The 16,568-nt window shown below is 38.0% G+C and overlaps 1 protein-coding gene across 14 annotated transcripts in view; it reads right to left on the reverse strand.

Annotated features, from left to right (window-relative positions):
* kcnma1a (potassium large conductance calcium-activated channel, subfamily M, alpha member 1a) overlaps positions 1–16,568 on the reverse strand; it is a 237,967-nt gene that overhangs the window by 96,260 nt on the left and 125,139 nt on the right. The gene's annotated exons all lie outside the window — the stretch shown is intronic.

A 16,568-nucleotide genomic window follows, 5' to 3' on the forward strand; every position in this document is an offset into this window, starting at 1 on the left:
GCATGCAGAAAATAGATCCACCCACCACAGTTCTTATTACTCCTTTAGCCCCAGCATAGCTGTGGGTTACACCATCCTGCCTGACAGCAGGAAGAGAGAGGACACAGAGAGGAAGAGAGAAAGAAAGACCGACAGCAGCAAGACACAAGGAGATAAAGGAGACAGGGAGAGAAGAGAGGTAGTGACAGTAAGAGGGAGAGGAAGAGGTGGAGATGTGAATGTGACAGAGCAAAAAAGGAGGGGGACTGAGCTCTCGACAGTACCAAGACGTCATTTGTCTCGTATATAGCCTATAAATAGCACACAATGCTAGTTTTAGGGCACAAAAAACTGCTTGAAGATCCTTGCCCTTCTTTTATAGTGTAGTCTTGTCTACCACTCACTGTCTGCTTGCACTCCATAAGATTTTATATTACCTACTGTACTTTTCAGTATGTTTGCAATTGAGACGGAATCTGTCTTTAAGATAACAGAAGATGCCAGTGGAGTAGGAATTAACCTAGTGGAGGCTATGAAAATGCACTTTCATGCTCCTGTTGCTCACTAGCACCTAGCTAGTATAAGGTAAACGCCACTATTAACTTTACCACTTTTGACACGTCTTGATTTTAAAGGTGTTTTTGTGTTATCATTTTTTACTTTAACATGTGGAAAACATGAGACCACTACAAGCATTCCTTCTGCTAGCTAATTCTTGTCTTTTGTTAGTTAGCTCAAAAATGGCATGTTTTTCTGCTAATAGCTGAGCCTAGCTTAGACCAGCTTTAAAACTAGCTTAGCCTAGCCTTTGTTTATTGATTCCAGACACACAAGATTAGATAAGATAAGATAAGATAAGATAAGATAAGATAAGATAAGATAAGATATACTTAATGTCCCCGAGGGGAAATTTGCCTTGGGCAGTAGTGCAACGTAAAACGCTCAAACGTACACTGACGTACAAACATCAAGATTAGGAATAAAATACAGAGTCTGTAACACTATATAAAGTGCCTGAGCGCATCCAACATCATAAGAGTTATACAATAAATACTGACAAATCCAACTTCAAATACAGAGTCTGTAATACTATATAAGGTGCCTGAGAGCATCCAACATCATAGAAGTGTGAGCTGCCGAAGCACCTATGCCCGTGTCCCCAGCAGAGGTGTCAAGTAACTAAGTACAAATACTTCGTTACCTTACTTAAGTAGAAATTTTGGGTATCTATACTTTACTGAAGTAATTATTTTTCAGCCTACTTTTTATTTCTACTCCTTACATTTTCAAATAATTATCTATACTTTCTACTCCTTACATTTTAAAAATAGCCTCGTTTCTCCTATTTGATTTCAGCTCGTTTTCATTCCGGATTGTCATCGTTCAAAGAAACGCAAATAAAAAAACCCAAAACCTATCCAGATAAATCGTGCCATCCAGACAGAGTGAATTTGATTTGTGGATGAGAATTATAAACATAATACCATTCCTACACCCTATTGGTTTGTACATGATCCATCTCCGTGGCAGAGACTCAAGAGAACTCGAGCGAAATGCCTCAACCAAGCACCAGCGCGGAGGTTGGTAGTTGGAAGGTTGGAATGTATTTGCATTTTACTAAAATGCCTTCATTTTCAATGGGCATAAATGCGGCTGAAACAGGTGCATTCCAAATTTTTCAACATTAACATTTTATTATAACATTAAAGCCATTATGGCCTTTAGAAAAATGTTTTTTGGGGAGGTGGGGTAGTGCACTACTGGCCCCTGTGGCGCGGCCTAAGCTTTTGTCCTTAATGGCATTTTTTCCCCCTTACATTACTTTTACTTTTATACTTTAAGTAGTTTTGAAACCAGTACTTTTATACTTTTACTTGAGTAAAAAGCTTGAGTTGATACTTAAACTTCTACAGAAGTCTTTTTAAACCCTCGGATCTATACTTCTACCTGAGTAATGAATGTGAATACTTCTGACACCTCTGGTCGCCAGCAGAGCAGCGCCACCACAGGACATGTACTACCACTTTGTTTTATTACAAGTATAGCTTAGCCTTCTAAAATTTTAAATACTTGTTCTGAGAGCAGTTTTTTTATTGATTTAAGGAATACATGTAAAGTAGTGGTAGCTACTTTGTTTTATTACTCACATAACCTAGCCTTCTTTACTTTAAAACACCTGTTATGATAGGGTTTTCTATAACTCCAGAAGTAGGCTACATGTGGTACTTGCTACTTTGTTTTATTACTAACATAGCTTAGCTTTATTTAGTTTAAAACCTGTTCTGATAGTGGGGTGTGCCATTGTCATTTTGCCTTGAAATTCCTGTGCTAATGCTAGTGTGATGTGGCAACTGGTTTAGCCCGTGCCCTAGACTTGGATACCTCATCCTATACTAGCATGTTTTGCAACTTGCTGAGACCAGTTTTTTATTACTCAGACCCGAAATATCTGTATAAATACTTGTGTGTTGGGCTAATAGCCGAGCCAACCCTTAAGACTTGTTCTAATACACATATGTTTGGAAAAAAAGCTGAGCCTTGCCTTTTGTTGTCCATAAATCTGTCCATTTTCCTCTGCTTATCAGGGGCTGGGTTCCCGAGGCCACAGGCCAAGCAAGTCAGCCCAGACATCCCTCTCCCAAGCAACATATTCCAGCTCTTCCTGGGTTATTGCAAGGCGTTCTCAGGTCAGAAAAGATATAACCCCTCCAGTACGTCTGATGTTTACCCCGGAGTCTCCTTACAGTTGGGCGCGACCCCCACAGAGAGGCATCCAGGAAGCATCTAAATCATACATTCAAACCATCTAATATGGGTCTTTTCAAAGCAAAAGAGCAGCATCTCTACTTTAAGCTTCCTCTGGATGTCTGAGCTTCTCAACCTGTCTCTAGGGTTGAGCCCAGCCACCTTCCTGAGGAATCTCATTGTGACTAATTAAACTCGAGATCTCATTCTTTTAGTCATGACTCAGAGTACATGACCATATGTGAGGGTTGAAAGGGTTAGGGTTATCGACCCATAAATTGAGAGCTTTGCCTATCAGCTCAGCTCCCTCTTAACTTAAACGACACAGTACTGCATCGACAGTTCTGCTGACACTGCACCAATCCATCTGCCAATTTTACAGTCCATTCTACCCCCACTCATGAACAAGACACTAAGATACCTGAAATCCTTCCCTTGAGGCAAAGACTAACTCTCCACCTGGAGGGGGTAATCCATCTTTTTCTTGCACAGAACCATGGCCTCAGACTTGCAGGTGGATCCTCATCCCAACCAGTTCACACTCAGCTACAAACCATCCAATACCAGCCCTGGCTGAAGAAGCCAACACAATTGTGGCAATCATGGGACACAATTGTTAGCCTTCTCCAAGTTCACAACACACATGTAGGCATGAGCAAACTCCCATGCTCCCTCAAGAAGTCCTGCAAAGGTTTAGAGCTGGTCCGCTGTCCCATGGCCGGGAAGGAATCTGTATTGTTCTTCCTGTATCCAGGGTTTTAACAATCGGTTGGAGTGTCCTTTCCAGCGTTCAAGTTAACTTTCCCTGGTCCCCCTTTTTATAATTAAAGGGGGACCACCACCCCAGTCTGCCACTCTACAGGTACTGTCCCAGACTTTTGCATGTCCCAGAGACATGTAAGCCACTACAGCCCTTCAGTGTCCAAAGCTTTTCAAGATCTCAGGGTGAATCTTATCTATGCCTGGTGCCTTGCCACTGGGGAGCTTTACAAATGTTCTAATACTCATATGTTTGGCAGCTAGCTTAGCCTTGCCTTTTGTTATCACAGCCTGACATACCCTCGCTAAAACAAGTAAGTCTGGCAATGAGCTTAGGCTGGCCTTTTGTTGTGCAGGCTTAAAATAAAGGTGTTTATACTAATATGTCTTTCATTAGGTTGGTGTAGGACTTTGTCTGAGGATTATGAGACCTGTGCTACGGCTGTTTATGTCTGGCTACTAATTTAGCAGTGCACTTTGTATTTAAACCCCATGGAAGCTTTTTCAAGTAATTGCCTGTGTTTTTTGGATTGGTTATATTGTGTATAAAAATGTCATAACAGCAACTGTTTATCTTGTACGTTGTGAATGTGCACACAGTGTATTTATACAAATAGACCAATGCATGGCATTGAAATGTGCAGTTCAGTGTTTCTTTCTTTTGTATCTTTTTTCTCAGCTCTTGCACTACATTATTCAAATTAATTCCTGCACAAAGGGAAACAGAACTCCACAAACCATCAGAATGCTGAATAGCCTTCACACATGTACACCCATTTACATGCAGAAACACACATGAGAACAGAGGTAGCCTAAGGGGACGCTGCAGGGCAAGTAAGTTTAATCCGGGATATAAAAAAACCTCTTGGAAACACAACCAGAGGTAAAACTCATTTGTTCACAAGGGCAAAGGAGTATGTCGATGATGATGCTCTAAAAATAGACCTAAACACCTTTAGTCAGTCAGCACCAGCCAGCCCTGTTAGCCTGTTCATGACCTTGGCTTGCTGCAGGAGCAACAGCAAGGTTGCCCCCCCTGAGAAAACAATAACAACAACACGCCACCGCCAGCTTGACTACTGTTCACAACTACAACAAGTCTGAGTCATTCCTCATATACAACAAACGTCTCACAGTGCTCTTAAGCACCTCAGAATGTATTCAAAGCCTTGTTTTTTAGTATTCAAGTCATCTCCCACGATCAATATACAACCCAAACGAAAACATGAGTGCATTTAGAATGGGATTCATGCACACTAACTGACTGGATTGCTTATGTGCAGTATTTCTCTCGAGGTTAGAGAAAGTACATAAAAGGGACAAAGCAAGGAGGGGCTTGTGAAGCTTAAAGAAGGCCAGGTTAGTACCTAAATGATTGATTTAGGTCAAGACACCAATACTAAAATAAGAATTACTTTAGCAGCTAGAGGGCAATGGACACACATTTCCTCATGGGGTACTAAAAATAGATGACTTATTTTTTTCTCATGAATGCAAATGACTTGTTTCTCCCTTCAAGTGTTTTTCCTCTGCACAGATGTTTCTTTTAGAGTCTAAAAAAGGCTGAAAATAGAACAACACTAAGAAAACACAGCTTTGCAAGGTATTGCAGTGCATGATTTTTTCATACTATATGAAGATGCTTGAAAATAAAGCAGCAGTATAAAAAATGATCTACGATTAAGCAGTGGAAACACCACACCATAAAATATAATTTATTCAAAAGCCAATGTTAGAGTACAATTGCTAATTTGCACACATCACATCACTTGTCTTTGAACAGAAATTAATTAAAAGATAAAAGCTGTGCTTATTCGCTGTGAAAAAAGAGGCAGCTCTTATCTACGCTGAGTCACATTGTCAAGGAAAGGAAACTGTTGGTTCAAGCTCTTGTTTATTTTCATTTAAGGTATGAACCTATAATCAATACAGAAAGAATGAACTATTGGTTTACTCAAGTTATAGGAGCAACCCTCTCATCCCCTTTTAAGAGAGTCAGTTTATTCCTAATTTTATAAATTCCAGATCTATCATTTCACACATTACTAATCATTATCTAAATAAGACTCTAGGTAAGATAATGGCATTTTCAAGCTGGTATCTAATTCATCACACTAATGCCCTTTAGTATGTTTAAACACACAGTTATTTTAAGCCAGTATTAAAGCTCAGCTAGGCCATGTAATTGGACAGCCTCCTTGTCTCAGTTTACAAGCACCAAGACAGAATCAATTTATTGATGGTCGTATGTCAGCTGAGGTAGACGGTGATATGTCTCCTTACAACAGGTTATTACAGACCTTCTTCTGCTTGATCTATTGCAGAGGTGGGCAACTGGTGGTCGGGGGCCACATACGGCCTTCCATCTCACTCAGTGAGGCCCCCATGTCAATTCCAACACAAAAAAAATACAAAATGGAAGAAAACATGAAAACATGAAAATAGAAACACTTCTCTCATCATCTTTAATAACTGGTTTATGGTTGTACTTTTATTGAGTTTTTATTAGATTAAAAATGAAATTCCCTTCCATTTCATTTCATTTAATTTTTTTTAAATTTTAATTTATTTTTCAATATTTTGTATTTATTTTTTTAATTTAATCTTTTACTATATATTTTTTATTTAAATATTTTTTTATAATTTTTCATTTCATCGTAATATTTCTTGAATTCATTTTCAATGTAATTTATTTTTGATTTTCAATTTTATTGGTAGAGTTTTTTTATTTTGTTCTTTTGGCCTTTATTATTTCTATTAGATATAATTTGTCAAAATGGTTTACTTAAAACTTTTTTATAAGTATCAATAAATGTACTTGTTAAAAAAATTAAATATGCTAGTAAAATATATTAAAATAATAGGTTAGTATCATGTACATTGCATTAAAAAAGGCAGCTTTGAATACTTCTAATTCTATCTTTCTCATGTTAATTATTTCTTTTTGCACCTGAGTTCATAAACATAAATGTTGATAAATTATCATGAAGCAACATATTCTTCCTTTCATTAAATTATTAGTCATAACAATGGTTAATGGTTTGAAAAATGTGCAACACTTTGGCCCTTTGGCATTGACAGTAAAATTGATGTAGCCCTCTTTTAATTAGCTACCGCCAATGTTGAATGGTGAAAACATGGACAATTTTAAAGCTTTTTACATTTTATTAATACTCTACACAAGGAATTATGTTGAAGTTAACAACATATCAACACAGCTTCAACATTACATCCTGCAGCACAAAGGTTATCAGAAGGTCAGTGGGTCACAGAGCTACTACAGAGCAAATGATAAATTTTACACAAAACCACATATTCTTTATAGAAGATATAAACCTTTTAACTTGATAATGTACTCACCCCTGGTAGAAGCAAAATAAAACATGGTATCATGTCCAAATGAATGGCATATCAACTCCTGTACTGTGGAGCACACAGTAACCATACTGCACCATCTCACTAATAAGTTGAGGCCCCTACGTAATTCTGGGCCTTATTTCAATGCATCACTACCACACATGAATGACCACAGCAGGAAAAGACGCAAAATTTTGTTGATTTGTGGGGACAGATGGTTGAAATTTTTATTTTATTATGTAATGAACAAGTAAACAAACAACACTGAGATAATACTCTTGGTTTTATATTTCAGGAAACTTAATGTATATAAAATACAATACTAACCTCTATGTTCACCACTATTTAGAGCACCATCTAAATGTCTCATTTGGGACTTTCAGGGGAGCTCATGCTATATTCCACTCAACCGGTAATTGGAACTATGGAGTCAATGCTGTGTGGGTGCTGATATTAACAGCACAGCATCTGGTAAATGAACAGGAAAACCACAAAAGAGGATGCATGACCACGATGATCTGACAGAACTAAAGAGGAAGAAGGAGAAGTTCCAATTTCTCCACTTCCATCTTGACGCTGAATTTGGAGTGAGTCAGCACGACACAGCTCCACAAGATCACACGTCTGAACACTTAGATTTCTAACCATTAGAGCCCACATCTGCAACAGGTGTGTCATATCCCGCCCACATTCTACACAGATTCTGACAATCCATTTTAAATATTTAGTGAAACAGTGCCACACATGGATAAAAACTGAAGCGAGGAGTCTCAGATTAATTTAACTCCTGGTTACGGTTTAGTCACAGCATCATCAAAGTAATACAACCTTATTTACACATAATTTATTTGAAAGTCAAACAGAGGTGAAATTGTTTCCTGATCTCTTGAAAGTCTGTATGTCATAAAAACTGCAGTGACTCCCTTTCGCCAACAGTAAGCTGTATTTATGCCATGCTATTACAGTACTCATCATTAGATGCAATAAGGCCAATGTGCATTACCCAGATAACTGCATAATGGCTCGGCATCTCTGCCAATAACACAGTAAGGTAAGAATTAAATCCTTGCCTTTTGACTTATTTACAAAGTTTTAGTGCACATACTTTTTTATGGAGCTTTAACAAAGCATCACACAGCCCACCTACAGTCTCTCCTGTAGATGTGATTGTTTTTATTTGGTCTGCTTCAAACCAGAGTTCAGTGGGGTTTATTAGTGAAAAGATTCAGACTCTGCTAATAGAAACTGTTTATTAATCACATGTAAAGAAAAATAAATGTGTGTGGCTGCATGAATGTAGACTGTGGTGATATATAATGAAAATAGGCACATACCCTAAATCATTTCATTCTTATTTAAGCTTTAATAAGTTAACTGAAGATTTTGAAAGTGTGCCATGCTGTGGTCTAAAAATAACACTCCCCATCCAGCACTGAAGGCTATTTAGCCACTGATGCAGTCATGCCCTTCATGTTGTCATGGTTACACTGATAAACAAATTGTATGGACTAAGGAAACTGCAGAGGGCCCTGACAAATGAACACAGTATTTATTGCTTCAAGCATCAATCTGTGTTTCATCAAAGATTATGAGAATTATGGAATTTTAAGTTGTATCATTCAACCAATGAATGAGTTTCTAACATATACAATCATCAGGACTGTCCTCAACTTAGCCTTACAATTAAATGCAGCTGAAAGTCTAAATTTTAGCAGCACAAAAAGAGAGGCTCCATAATAGTAACATAAATGTGTTGTTCCTTATAAGGTGCTTATAAAAAGTGTGATGTTGACATTTTATGTCAAGCATCCTGCTATGGTGAGAAAACCTGTTGGCTGAGTAAAAGTCATAAAATTGAGGGGTTATTTTAAGCGAATTGCTCACTACTGCATTTCAGAATGAATTCTTTGTTTTTGCTCAATGATAAAATTGAATTCACAGAACATATCCCCTCCCAACCACAATGTTCCCTTTTCTGTCTCTGCTCCAGCAGAGCTGATCCTAATTTTTATGACTGCACCAGCAACTCATTAAAATCCATTTATTTAATTACCAATAACATTAACATAATGAAATTCCACAATAGATAGAGGAACAACACAAAAAATGCACTGAAATTGACTTTTAAAAAATGTTGATAAATGCTAAATAAGTAAAATAACATGGAGTAAGAAGAATGGCACTTATTTTTTTGCTATAAAGGATAAAAATGGTTGCCAAAGAAAACAGACCATTAAAAAATCTGGACAGAGTGTCAGTGACTATACCCATCGGTTTCTGAAGTGGAGTTTTGAAGCCTGGCAGTGGTGGCTGCCATACTGGAAATGCTATCTCAACCCAACTCAATATCTATCTAAACTGAAAGAGGTAGAGGTAAGATGGGCTTTTATCCAACAGACATTCAAGTATCTCATTTAAATTTATGGAAATGTATCCATTACTGTAAAGCCAGGTGTACACTGTGCGATTTTCCTCCATTCAGCCACACATTTTGAGTTGCATGACTCACTCTGAAGTCAGGCCAACTTTTAGTCTGATCGGACATTGTTTGTCGTGCTGTGTATGGGGGGGTATGATGGGCGATCACGGCCCAACTACAACCCTAGGACGACCTGTTCCCGACTGGTCAGGAGGATTTCTAGCATGTTGATATTTTGGTCGTAGGACTCAGGACACTTCACAGTGAGAGCAGAACTGCAAGCAGAATAAACAACTTTGGGGGATTGTTTTCCTTTGTAAACTGTCAGACAATGTCCTAAATTACCATGACAACAGCTGGAATGACTTTCAGATACACCTCCGCAATGATAAAGGAAATAAACAATGCAAAAAGTATGGTATCTGTACCAGGCAATCAAGGTGTCCATGTTATCAAAACTACTCTAAGCATAGCAGTAGCAGACGACCTTCTGAATATTTCACAAACATTTAAATAGGTTTTAAACATAATGTTCCAGAAACGATCAAGTTCTGGAAAATCTGATTCAAACTGAAGCTACCTGTGAATGGTGTCAACTTTGTCCTGTCATGGTAACTTGGTCCTTTCTGATCCATGTCAAAAAGTCATATCCACCAACCAGACCTAACAGCCAACTGCTGTCAACAACCCAAGAAGAGGAGGCCCTTATATAGGTTATCCTTCATCGCCCTAACGTCTGCCAAGCTGGCCACCCAGCATGGCCATATTTCTCACCTTACCCTATTAATTAGTCATCAGGCACTGTTTCTTTTTTCAGTGCTGACATTGATCGCATAGTCATGATAGAGTTACAGGCCTGGGACGCTGTTTATGAGGCCTCTCAGACAAAGACAAAAACGTGTTGTCTGTGCATGTGGGTGCTTTTTGCTTGTTAACGTGACTCTGCAAGCGTGTGCGTGTAATAATCTCTATGTGTGACAGCAAGGGATCGAGAGAGGGAGGAAATAGAAACAGAAGTAGAGCAGGAACAAGGGCATCCCTTTAAGAGAGGCCTGCGGAGACTTTGTCCTACATTCCCGTCGATTTGTTTCCTGGGAGCAGAGAGGAGGAAAAAGAAGGGATGAGCAAAAGGTATTAAAGCAGGTTCAGAGGTGGGCGAAGGAGAGGACGCTGTATATCCTCCCATTGAAGATATCCCAAAATAGCATCAGTTTGGCAAGTGAATCCTGCTGCAGAGGAACAGAAAAGGTGGTGTCTTTACATGGATAATCAAATGTTGCACAAAAATGCTGTGGTAAACAAGCAACTCTTTAAAACAACAGATGGACAGTCATTCTCAGCTACATTTTCATTCATTCATTAAAAATGTCTAAACAACACAGTTGCCATGTGAATGACTAGTAATCTCTGTACTCAACTGGGAGAGTAGCCAATTAAAATTTCCCTCCTTTAAACTCGTCTACCTGCCGACCAAAAGCTTGTCTGTGTTTCTCTGTCTCCTTTTGCTCCAGGATACTGGCCAACAGGGCTCCTGCTAGGAAAGCCCCCACCTGTCGAAAGTGGGAAACAAAAACACCTCCCGGGGGACTCGTGCTTGGCCACCAGAAATGTGTATTTCACATAGACTTCAGCATTTTACGCATTGTGTGTGTGTGTGTATGTGTGTCCTTTCCCCCAGGGGCTTTCTTGCTTCACTGAAGTGTGCATAAAAGCCCATCGTGCAGCTCAAATCCACATTCACTTTTTTTCCACCATGTGCCTCTTTTTGCTCTTACATCAAGGACACAACCATAATCCTGGTTATTAATGTTGTAAAATGCCAGTTAAGAGGAGGGAAACAAAGAGATGAGCCATAAGAAGTTTATGAATCTGTTCCACAATAATTATAGTATTTAGTAAACCAATTACAGTCATTTATCTCTGCTCAACCATTCCCTTTAACTGCAAGTGGAAGAGACACATCTAAGGTCCCATTATAGGCCACAATAAATGATACAATATGGCATATGAAACTGTATTAGATAGCATGTGATATGATACGGTATGATTTTAGATTTGGCAAATTTCTCAATGTGAATGTGAGTTATAAAATGTATGTATACAGTATACCTCATTCCTGTATCTACTTGAAAGTAAACTACACATCCATATTGCCTGTGCCTTTATCACTGCATGTCATTCCCCACTATCTCATCCTGGTTTTCTGCTCTATCCCTTGATTCTGATACCAGTATCAGAAATGTGTCCGAAACAGCTTAAAACGCAGGTATTGGTATCGGCGAGTACACAAGTTTATGCACCGATCCGATACCACTTGGTTAAGCTTTATATTTAGCTTTGTTTAGCCACACTAAATGTTAGTGCTATAAACCGGAAATCAATTCTTCTTCACTGCTGAAAAGCACTGCATGCACAGGCTACCGTTTTTATAGCAGCGAAGAAGAACCAAAGGACCCACTGCAGTTAAGAATGGTGGCTGCCTGACAATTTTTCTCTGAATGTAGTCGCTAAAACATATTCAAGGCCAGCGCCATCGTACATGACAAGAAGTGACACCGTTTATCAAAAGCTGAATAACTTTTGAACCATAAATCGCTGCCTCTTACATGTTTTTCCTCTTGAAGCTAGCTGTTTTGCCTTCCCATTGATGCCTCTGAATCCCATGTGGCAGCATTTTCAACAAGCCTGGGACTTGTGTGACTTTTGGGGACTTTAATGATTAAATCCACGCCAGTAGACCTGATACTGAACGTCTTATTATCCATTTTAACCAACTTAAGACCATTTATTACAGCTAGCTTGAATGCAAACTCGAATGTTTACCCTTTGTGAGGGTCTGTCAGCCAATCGCAGGCTGTTTCGTAATCATGTGATGCTGCCTGGATAGAGCATAATAGAGAGAGAGACAGAGAGAGCCTATGATGCAGCCCCCTGTATTATTGTTGTTTTAATAATTAGCAGTAAAACTCAATAAACAGAAGGAAAACAACTTCAGGGTCACAGAGATGCGGTACATTACAATTCTATTTGTTGAGCCATGTTCTGAGTCAAATATAGGTAAAATAATTTGTTAGTCTGCACAGTCAGTCCACAAAGATCATACTAGTTTCAGATTAGTACTCTGTGCCGGCTGATACCCAACACTTTGGTATCGGAAAGGAAAAAATGGTATCAGAACATCCTTATTCAAAGTTGTTTATCTTGGTTATTTGACTATGCTATACCTCTTTAACCATTTCTATAGGAATGCTGAATCATCAGGTGAGGGGAAAAGATCTTAGAATTCAGAGGAAGTCTTGTGTCTGTTTGAAGTGGGGTTAAGGTTGAACGTGGGAAATGTAACAGCTCAAGTAGCTTGCAAATGATGCAGAAGGTGTCTGCCATAAAGCAACAATAAAGCCGAGACAATTTTGCCTTTTTGTTAACAGACATCTTCATATCAAGGGACATTAGTGGCCTGATGATAAATGTTCTCCCACTTTTGCTTGGAAAATAAGTCATATACTTAATAACATTTGGCTCCCATTTAATAAACCGGCTGGCTACACTTGAAGACTTGCACATGTGATCAGTGTATTAAAAAAATTAAGCATGTAATTCTCACTTATATTTTGAACCATTATATTGGTCTTTTTAATAAATCTGCACTTTTTTCAGTGGTTTAAAATGACCATCATCATTTCTGACATACGATTATACCTAACATACATATGGACCAAGAGGAAAGAATAACTTTCAGAAGAGACATTTGAGCCAGATTTAGCAGCAGATAGGGCTGATGAGATTCAACTAGTGTAAAGCACATAAGAGTTATTGTAGTGAAAGCATATAGCTATACTGTAACACAAGCCTTGCCCTTTTTAGGTTGTTAAAGCCCCCACAGTCGGCTGAACCTGCTCTCGGTTGATCCGTAGTACCCCCTGAGAGGACGTGCACACTCAAGTGACAAGCTTGAGCTAATCACAATGATGAGGGTAGAGAGGAGCCTTAGTTTAATGGGAGCACAGAGAGATCAGGGCGATGCCTCAGGGAAGCCAGCTCACATAAAAATACACTCAAAGTGCACAGTAACATACAAGATGAGATGTGGAATTATGGGAGAAAGTACAGCTCTACATCAAAACTAAAAAGTACTTTTTTGTGCCTTGATATTGGGACGTGTTTTATCTCTGCAAACCTTGAGCTTACGACCTCCCTATGTTTGTGAGTGGATAGCTTGACAATATCTGCAGATCTGTGAAGACGGCAGGTTCAGGTGTCACTGCAGACCTAATTCAACACATTTCTTACAGAAGATTTAAGGCCTTTCCAAATGTTAAGTGCACAGTGCAATTTAAAATGAGCATGCAACTAGCATGTGCAATCAAATTCATGAGATTCATTGCTTAATGACCCCCACACTGGAAATTAACACAACTAGAAGGAACATTATGCAGCATAAATGAACATGTCTGTCATTTACAACATGCACCAGGGTGGGATTTAGATTTCATTTCTTCCTTTAGGCAATAATTGGCTGGTTCTGCATTCCATGAGCCTACTAAGGCTGCTGTTTTTCAAAAGACTTAACTGAATCATTAATTGATGATGACTCATGTGGCTAATACTATCATGGAACTTTTCTATACAAACTGCACATGCATTATTGCTGGTGAGAAGTAGACCTGACAGTAATTAAAAATGTGCAATCATTTCAAAATACCAAGATGAAAAACAATTTTAAAAAAGGGTCTGGTGTGTCTCAGATTCATTTTAACAAAATTCTGCCAGAAAGAAAGTCAAGAAACCAAAGAGGGATCTATAGATGTTTATATAAAGTGACAGAAATTCAGACGAGGGAAGTATAGAATTGAATCCTACACAAACAGATGACATGATTCATGACATGCATAATTTCCTACTGCTGCAAAGATAAGCCTGTATAAGTTGTTCTGCATTTTAGATTACATCTCTAGCTTTGTTTTAGACTCAAAGCTGCCTCAGGCATATCACTTCGTAGATACTGTATTTGAATTGAAACGAATGACAGTAAGCCAGCCATTACTTAAAGATAACATGCTGCACACACAAGGCAATATGATGAAAAAGCATGATAAAGTTTTATGTTCAATATGTCATGGTCTATTACAACAGACCTTCTATAACCTCAGGCACAACAGTAAATATTTGAGACTTTATTTTGGTAGATCAATGGTGCGTGAAATACAGTGCAGTCACACAGAGTCAATTCAGGGAATGGCAACATATTTTGATTTTTCATTGCCAGAGGCATATGCATTAGTTTTTACATAATTGGAAACAGTAAACTGTCTCTTTTACTTCCATTCAGTGCATTTGAGAGACTGCTGCAGAAGCTTTTGGAAACCAAAGTCAGGAGGTACAGAGATGCTCCCAAACAACCTTTATAAACATGCAAACTACAATTTAAAAATCTTATGGAATTGTGATTTTCAAAAAAAAAGAGGCTAAAAACTAAAATTTAACCCATGATATTAAATTTTTAAAAAATCATACTTCAATATGTGTATGAAATGGTAAGATACCATGACGTAACAAAAGGAGTTATAAAAAACCAAGAGAAGAAGAAAATGACAACTGATATGGTCTGCAATCCAAAATGTAACCCCTGATATTTATTTGGTTATCAAAAAACGATGCTATACCAGTCATCCAAAAAACAAAACGGGAAGAATAAAATAACAAGTGCAAAGGTCTTTTGTCCTGAAATGTAATCCTCAATATTGAATTTTTCAAAGTAGATCAAATTTCCATTGTATTTTCATGACGATAGAATACAACACAACACTATATAAAATGACAGGATATGATCAATATGATTTGATACGATAGGATATGGTACAGTACAATACCAGTTTTCTAAAAACCAAAATGGTAAGAAGAAAATAAGTTGCCAGTGCATGTTGTCCACAAATGTAATCCTTGTAATACATTTTTCAGATAAAGTAAGAATCAATACGATATGATATCACACCTGATAACGAAAAAACAAAACATTAAGAAGTCAGTTATAAGCTGCCAGGGTCTACTGTCTAGAAATGCAATCCCTGATATTGATTTTTCTTTAAGTATGTCATATTTTTCTTGTGTTTTCATGACTGTATGATACAATCTGTAATATGATACGGTACAAAATGGTACAGTACAATATTATTTGATACAAAATGATACAATACAATATGATACAATACCAGATATCAACTAATAAATAAATACAGAGGAAAATTACCAGGATCTATTGTCCAGAAATGTAATCCATATGAATTTTCCAATTCAGTATGAAATGACACAATATGGTACAATACCGTGCGATACAATACAATGCATCGTGATGCGGTGCGGTGTAGTGCGATATGGTACAATATGGTACGATATGAATATGATAAGAAATCAGTTAAAAAAACATTAAGAGGTCAATGATAAGCTGCCAGTGTCTATTGTCCAAAAATGTATTTTGAAAAAATGAAATGACATGACACAGGTAATTAAAGAACAAGAAAGAGCAGAAGAAGGAAACAAGCTGATAGACTGTTCAAAAATGTTATTTAACATATTCATTTAAAAAATAAATAGATTTGGGTGTTTTATTATGTTATTTGTTACAACATAATCCGGTATGTTATGATCATACAGTAATGATATGATGCCATACTGTTGTGTATCCTACTAATGCGTACACATGATGATATGAATCCAGTTATAATTATACTAAACCAGTTCCTTCATCACAATCATATCAAATGATTTAAGGATGACAAAAATGATTTACTTGCTTCTTTTAGCTGCTGTTTCTCTTTTACCTGATCATACGCCATCTCACCACTCTGATCTGATGTTTGGATCACTACCAAAGCTAATGAGTCAATATTTTTACCAGGGATAAACTAACAAGACTTCAAAAACATCAAACTATCCCTTTAAAAGGTGCACTTTGGGTCTGGATAGTGTGAAAGTAGCTGCAGTGGTTACCGGAGAGATGCCAGGCCTGCAATCTGTCTCTGGGTGACTGCCAGCCAGGGATACGCATAAACTGACAATACACGCACTCACTTACTCACACACAGAACAAGCTCCCCAACACATACTGTACTGTATCTGCCTGTCTCTGTTACCATGGAAACTGACAGGCCTTCCATTGAAAAATCCTAAGATGCAGATGCACATGTGTGTGAGTACTTGCGGGGGTGTGAATTTGCATTACAGAGATTGCGGTGTGGAGATGAGTAAGGATGCATGTGGACCTATTATCCAGATACAGTATGTAGGCCAATGTGATTGCATGCACCAAATA

This window comes from Cheilinus undulatus, linkage group 6 (genome assembly GCF_018320785.1).
Source record: "Cheilinus undulatus linkage group 6, ASM1832078v1, whole genome shotgun sequence".
NCBI lineage: Eukaryota > Metazoa > Chordata > Actinopteri > Labriformes > Labridae > Cheilinus > Cheilinus undulatus.